We start from the raw sequence: 8,021 nt of genomic DNA, 5'->3' as shown, positions 1-8,021 counted from the left end.
GTTTATTGCGATGTGCTATGGTTCCTAAGGTTTCTGAGAAAACCACTTGTTACAGAGCAACTTGAATAAAGAACTGGAAAACATCAATAGCCCAGATCCAAAATGAGCATGAACATCATAGGCTAAGGAACAGGCTCATATCCTGCCCCTACCTTTGTGTGAGTCCTTCACTTTTCCACCAGCAATGAGGATCAGAAGTTAGTTTTTCATTTGAAAACAGTAGAATAAGATCCAGCTTCCTTATGGTGGCTTGCTGAGGCATGGGCTTCCAAGCTGCCCAGGTTTCCTGTCATAAGGAAGCCCCAGATGACAGAGAAAAGGCAGTTCTGGGTGGTAGATGATGGAAAGTTTTAGGGAGATGATGTCTGAGTCAGAAGACCACAGAAACTGCAAGGAGCAAGACAGTAAGGCTTGACAATGACCATTTGACAGATGTTTTCCCAACTACAACACTATTGAGGAAGAGAACAGGACCGAAGTGATCATGGTACCATGAAAAGCTTATAGTAGCAAAATAGAGAAAGCAAAACCAAAATAACACACATGCACACACACACACACACACACACACACACACACACACAACCCAGTATCTTCAAAGTACATCTGGTAGCACATTTCCAAATTTGCATTCCATGTGATGGGTATATTATTTAGCATAAAAGGAGGCGTTCTATGTGGTGAGAAACATCATATGGAGGTGCTAAGAGCTGACACTGGAAGAAGGGGACAGCCAAGAAGATGGGGCCAGATAGATAAGCCCCCAAAGGTCACACTTTTAGTGTTTGGTAATATGAGAAAGTAAGGTGGCTTAGTGATCCCTTCCATATTTGCAGTGACTGGTGTATATATTAGTTAGTCTGGTAAACAATTTACCTTACTCTTTATTTGTGAAGGTATGAAATACTCAGTTGGTGAGTATCACAACCATAAAGCAACAGTCTCTTATCCTACCTCATAGAGACAATGTGACAGACTGTTCACTGTCTCTCGGGTCCCTAATGACTTTGCTTTGGTGACCTACTTGCTAGACAAGCTACCACATGAAAATTTCATGTTAACTCTATGGAAATGGCTCAGCTGGGATGCCTTTATTATGGAGTTAGTATATTGACTTGCTCCAGCATTCAGTGGCCTGTGTTCAAAAAAATATACTTTCTGTGAGTACTAACTGTTAGATGGATTTTTATTAATTGCCACATGGTGCTACTGAATGCTAGACTGTAGATATCATCGGTTGTGCAGTAGCAGAATAGATTAGTTTACATTCCACCCAGGTTTGCTTATATGGGAAGATGCTATCTTGATCAGTATTCTGGTGTTTTTGCCAAATCATAAAACCATTTCACTGCCTGAGAATTGAATTAGTAAGCACATTTCATGATCATCAGATACTACAAAGTTTCCAGAAAGCTATCTTAATGTAGGACATTTTTAAAAAAGAAAGTAGTTGTTTGTCCTTACTTTATGTATATGGATATTTTGCCTACATGTATGCCTTTGTGTATATATGCCAGAATAGGGAAGAAAAGAGAGTTATTTTTCCTCTGTAACTTGAGTTACAGACATTTGTGAGCCACCGTGTGGGCACTAGAAATTGAACCTAGGTCCTTTGGAAGAGCAACAAGCCCTCTAATGTGCTGAGGCCATTTCTCCTGCCCCAGCCTTGAACTTTCTTTCCTTTTAATTATCCTGATATAAAGAATTTATCTGGAGTAATGGTAGTTCAAACTGTAACTAACTAGCCCAGTGCTATATCCCTCAGTAAGCCCAAGTTTCTATTATTAGGAAATGGTCTCCTTCCTTTAAAACTATGTCACCGGTCTTAGTTTCTTTTCTTATGCTGTAATAAAACATCACGACTAAGGCAATTTACAAAGGAAAGCATTTAATTGTGCTTATGATTTCAGATGGTTAGAGTCCATGATGGTGGGCCAAAGGCGTGGTGGAAGAACAGCTGACAACTCAGATCTTGATCAGACAGACAGGGAATGTCTGGAGTCTTTTGAGATGTTAAAGCCTCCTCTCAGGGACACATCTCCTTCAACAAGGAAATAAGGTCACACCTCCTAATCCTTCCCAAACAGTTATACCTATTGAGGACCAAGTATTCAAACATGAGGCTTGTGGGGACCATTGTCATTCAAACCACCATAATCCTCCAGTATTTCCATGAAATGCTTTTGAGTCTGAGGGTCAAACTTTAGTCACTTCCCCCTAAAAGGTCTTTGCTCAGCCTCATAGCTTGCAAAAAACTCTAATGGCTTCTCTCCCTAAAGTTCCTATATTGACAGAACTGCTTTGACATGCATGAATAAGACTGGGCAAGGTTCTTGTGTTTAGGTACTGAGCGTGGGGACCATAATTCTGGACCCATTTCATTTTTGTCAGGAAGGAAATTTGATCTCTGCATCTTTTGTACTTGTTGCCAGACATTACAGATTCTTGAAGATGCTCCTGACAGGCTACAGTGGCTTTGAAAATTGAGCAGAAAATTTTACACATCAACAGTTGTTTTCTATCTTCAAAAAACAAAACAACAAAAAACTAAACATCTTTCCACTAGATACTGCACTGCCATAGTCCTGAAGAGGGGCAAGTTCTGACCATTAGAGATAGAAAGTGCAAATTGTGACACCAACCTATACCGGGGTCCTTGTGATAGTGACTTGGTAGGAGCGATAAGTTTCTTTAGACACTGAAAGCAATAAAAGGAATAATAATCTTATGGAGTTGGTGATTAGCTTCAATTGGGTAATGATGGAAGGACTTTAGGGCAGCATTTAGCACAACGTGCCTACAGAGCAAAGGATACCTCTCAGGGGTGTCAGTTTTCACCAGATAGATGCCTGCTATTCCTGTAAGGTGTGATCCATTCAGTCTCATGCAGGGAGTGGATTCATCTGCCCTGGGCCTCTTGAGCAAGAGACTCTTGACCACAATTGGCAGGTGAGGTTCTCTCATCCCAGATATCTATCTATAATAATGGCTGGCATGCTCCTTAAATGAGGACTTTGTGAAGATAACAAGCTATTAGGTGAAAATGGCAGGGCCCACCCAATGGAATGAAAATTACTTAGAGGTCACTACACAGTTAACTCAAACACTTCAGATACAAGCATTTGCAGATTGTTCTAATCTCTTCTCATTAGAGAACCCACAGAGCTCGTTTTCCTTTTCGTATGGCAATCATCTTATACTTTTCTGTACATTTTTAATTATTTCATAATTTTTCACATTTATACGACAAAATCTCATTAAGAAAATTCACAGGGCATTGAGAGGGCTCTGTGGGGAAAAGCACTTGTTGCCAAGACTGAGTGAGATCCCTGGGTCCCCTTTCATAGGTAGTAAGAGAGAACTGATTTCAGGATGTCTTCTGACCTGTACATATAAGCCAGGAAGTAATTTACAAAAGAGAATTAGTGAATCCAGAATTATTCCCAAGCAATTAAAAGCTAAAATTTTAAAGTCAACAGTATAGAATTTTAAAAAAGAAGAAATGGTCTCCAATTAGACTATTTTTATTACTCACTACTATCTCTCTTCTGAGACACATTGTACTTAGGTTGATGTGTGAATCTACATGCTCTCTATCCATGTCCATGTCCATGCATACATACGTATGTATATATGTTGATAGGTATGCTTTCAAATAAAAATAAGCTCATGCTCTAATGCTGCCTGTGGTTTATTTTTATTTTTATTTATTTATTGTTTTTGGTTAGAGATATGGTTTTTATTGCAGGTATGAGAGAACATCCAGAGATATCAGGAAGAGTATAAAGCAGAGAAAAAAAGGAAGCAGACTGGACATGGCCAGGGCTATCCCTAAGCAGTGGAGAAGCATACAGATAGGTGCTGTATGTATGTATGTATGTATGTATGTATGTATGGATGGATGGATGGATGGATGGATTTTTATCTATATTCTCTACCTCATTTTTTCTATCAGAGCAGTGCTTCCATGACTAAGTAATTAGTGTTTATTTTGTTTGGTACAAATTAAGAAACTTTTAGAAAGTAATACCATATCTCTAAAACACTTTACCATTATTTGATATTTATATTAATTTCTATTATCATATGTAAACACAAGCTACGCCTGATCCCCTCACTGGCGAATATACCAAAGCCAATATTTAATTACTGACTTGACATTTCACACTATTTTAGATAACAACAAAATCTGTGAGTGTCTAGAGATAATTAAAGTATATCATTAATATTACTAGTTTAAGGTTATTATACACAATTTCCAATTGGTCAAATTAATAATTATTTTTAAAAACTTCAAAATTATTAAGACTAACATCTGTTGGGACAATTTGACAAAAACCTCAACTCCAGATGATTCTTCATCCATATGCCATTAATTTTATTACTTTTTTTGCATCAGTGTTCAAATAAAAGGAAAGCTTAACTCTGCTATAGTTTTAATATGAAAGCAATTACAGGAGTGCTTCAATTTATGAACCTATGCTAGGTATCTTGTGCTAGCTGTATTCATCAAAACAGGCTCTTTGCTTATGGATAGTTTCACACAGATCTCCATGATGTGATCTGTGTGAAATGTGCTTAAGGAATCACATACTGATATGCACACAAGCTGCCAAGGGAATCGACATTAGAGATGGCTTCAGGGCTGAAAAAAAAAAAACCCACTTGACAGAGTGCCTATCTGGAATGAGACCTTGGCTGTGATTCCCAGCACTGTTAAACTGGGTGTGATGGCGTTCTCCTAGGTCCAGTGTTCAAAATATAGAGCCAGGAAAAGAAAGAGTTTACGGGTGTCCTTAAAAGTGAGTTCACAACCAACCTGGACTCATAAGATCCTGTCTCAAAAACAAACGCCCTGTATGGCAAGATTCTTTGAATAACATAACCTCTTTGTCTCTGTTGGTATGCTTCTAAGTCGCTATTTGTGTCATAATGAAAATATCTTTCCCATTAGATATAAGGCACATAAGGAAGAAAAATAATTTCTTCCTTTCTCTTCTGTTCCTCTACAGGCTTATGATGGACATTGCTTTCTACAGGGGATTTTCAGAAGGTGGATGTGATAGTGACAACCCTTCTGGGGTTCTTAGTGCTCTCCCCACCTTAGCCTTTGTCAAGAAGATGACAGAACAGAATTCTATTAAGCCTTGCACATCTGAAGATTTAAGAATACTGCAAACAACATCTTGAGCTCAGATAGGTTGGTTCACCTCAACTCTATTCATGAGATCAAGAACTTGGATTTTACATATGGTACTGGCCTCATACAATAGACTCTAGTACAGTATGGGTCTTTAGTCTTTATTAGCTAAGTAAAGGAGGGACAGAGATCCCAAGAGAAGTTCTTCTGAAGTACCAATAAACAAAATCAAGAAGGTGGTTCAATCTAGACCTGTGCTCACTTATAAAAGACCCGAACCTTCTTCTTGTGCTATTGGAAGGTAACTATAAGATGCCATATTGCTCAGAGGGGAAGCCAGGAATCTGCCTTAATGAAGTTATTCATCAGAAGAACTAGGTCCATGTCATTTTCAGAGTCCTATGCCTGCTTCCTACTGTATACTTGGTGCGTTCTATGTTTATATTTTTACTTGTCCTATTTGTTTTGGTGTCCTCTCTTCCTGCTTGGGGGTGGGGGAGGAGTTAGCTGAGCTGCCCAGGGGAGGCTTAGACCAGAGTTACTCGGAAAGGACACTCTCTAATCTGTAGAGCTACTTTAGTCTGTCCAGTGTGCTACAGGCTTCCCAGCTTCCTAAGTTCTCACCCATTCTCAGGTAGGCCCTTGTTATGTAGCTGTCTTTGAGTCACTTCTGCTTCTGTTAAGTAACCGCTCACCCATATTTCTCTAAGTAACACCTATAAATCTCATTGGCTCACTATGTTGGACTTTGGTGGCATCTGAACTTTGATGTGTCTTGGGTTCCGAATCTGGGGTAAGTAGACTTGTTTGTCGCATCTTCCCAGGAATAGTTTTATCACATAGCAGCTGGCCAGGGAGCTCTAGGCACGGTGCATGAGGTACGTGTATAGATGTTTGGTGTCTGCTGCTGCTGACCAATATTTTGCTGATTTTCTCAGCTTTGGTAGCACAGGACACATGCATTTTCGGACAACAGTGTTATATGCCTTAGAAGTCTTTCTCTTGGCCTGCCAGCATTGACAAGCAACATTTGCTCTTTATCCAGACATCTTAGAGTATTTCTTTTGTCAAGTAACAGTTTATGTAACCGTTGCTATAGTTTCAGCAAGGATATCAGGAAAGTTCCACACATGGAAGGACTAACCGTTCCATATACAACCTGACATTCATCTAAAGAAGCATGAGCAAAGAATTTGTGAGTGTCTGTGGGGTAAAAATGTGGGGTCCCTCTATACTCGGGGCTCAGGTTGCTGGGTGGGAAGTTTGACTGCACCTCCGAAGCTGCGGGCAGGTTCTGGCCTGGGGGCCGAAGGGAAAAGGACAGGAGGAAAGAGCTCTGGCTGCATCTCGCAGGGAGGGGAGTCCTAGGCAGGTTTGGCAGGCAAGTTGGTTTGGTGGAGACCGTGGCTGGGGCACATGGAGGCCTCCTGGCCCGTGCTCAGCTTCTTAGGGGAAGACCTGCTCCATTGCTCCATTGCTCCATTGCTCCATTGCTCCATTGCTCCATTGCTCCATTGCTCCATTGCTCCATTGCTCCATTGCTCCATTGCTCCATTGCTCCATTGCTCCAGCAATGGATCCAGATGAGAAGAGGCCGTCCATGGCTTTAAGGCGTTTATTATAGAAAGGCAGATAGAGGGAGAAGAGTAGAGAAGTAGAGGCTGGCAATGGCCACATGGAGAGAGGGGAGAAAGGGGGAGCAGGAGGGCAAGAGGTGAGATTAAGAGAGTAAGAGTAAGAGGTTAGAGAGGGAGGAGGGGGCAAACAACACCTTTTATAGTGGGCTGGGTTTACCCGACTGTTGCCAGATAACTCGGGGCGGAATCCAGACAAAATACCAGGAGCTTGGGGCATTGCCTACATGACTGATGGCCATACACTTCTCTGTGAGGTTGGGGTTTGGGGGAGCTATGGGAGGTTGCAGCTGCAACAGGAGCCAGGGGCCCAGGAGGCGTGGCCGATCACCTATGTCCCTTAGGGTCACTGGGATTTAAGGCTTGTACTCGACCAGGGACCAGGCTATCTGTGTGCAGCTCACTGCCCCACAAGTGTCTCTCTGTCTCTGTCTCTGTCTCTGTGTGTGTGTGTGTGTGTGTCTTATTAGACGATTCTTTTCCATGTTCCCTTTTTAACCTACAGTGAGTTGATTTCAAAATAGGGTTTATCTTTCTTATGCTTTTTGTTCATTTTCTTAAATAAAATACAAAATAAATATTTTGAGTCAAATACATTGCCATAATAGGCTATTTGTGAGATACAATGAAGGATGTGGGTCAATTATGAACAATTAATGACACAGTTGTGGATCTCCTTATCTTCCTTGGTGGAATGGATTTTTTTTTGTTTGGTTGTTTTGCTGTGTTTTGCTTCCCAGTGGTTCTGTGCCTAGGTCCCAGGGAAGAATTTTAATTGGTCTTTGCCGCATAGGGTGATCTTTTTTCAGGGAAGGATATATGCTTCAGTTTAGGCCAGTGAAAAAGAACAGAGGTTTATATCAAGCTTTAGGGGAGAATTTCCATTCCCGATGAGCAGAGAGAACTTTATGAAGGCAGACCTATATGTTTTCTTCCTTTCAGTCTGGAACACTAACCTAAGAGAATGTTGTATGTCAAGCCTGGTAATCAGAGTGACAGGCTGACTGTAATTAGAAACGTTGAAATGAGTCTTTAGTTATGAAGGTACTCAGTTCCTGAGCCACACAACTCCAGACATCTGTGAGGGTAAACTACCTTTCTTACATAAACAGCAGCCTGTGGAGATTCTGTTTCTCTCTAAGTACATCTGATCAAAAATGAAATGAAACTCTTGCTCATCTCCCAATAGATCTAATAAAAATATTTCTGCATTTCCTTTCAGATGTTTCACTGTGTATACTATCAAA

The 8,021-nt window shown here is 40.7% G+C and overlaps 1 long non-coding RNA gene across 1 annotated transcript; it reads left to right on the top strand.

Annotated features, from left to right (window-relative positions):
• The first annotated feature begins 3,760 nt into the window (after positions 1-3,760).
• Positions 3,761-5,379, top strand: LOC116091981. Its single transcript, XR_004119134.1, has 2 exons — positions 3,761-3,858; positions 5,013-5,379. It is a non-coding gene; the product is annotated as an uncharacterized LOC116091981 (long non-coding RNA).
• The last annotated feature ends 2,642 nt before the right edge of the window (positions 5,380-8,021 follow it).

Source organism: Mastomys coucha, unplaced genomic scaffold (genome assembly GCF_008632895.1).
Source record: "Mastomys coucha isolate ucsf_1 unplaced genomic scaffold, UCSF_Mcou_1 pScaffold15, whole genome shotgun sequence".
NCBI classification, from domain to species: Eukaryota; Metazoa; Chordata; class Mammalia; order Rodentia; family Muridae; genus Mastomys; species Mastomys coucha.
The sequence above is the reverse complement of the archived record's forward strand: the minus strand, read 5'-3'. Positions and strand labels throughout refer to the sequence as shown.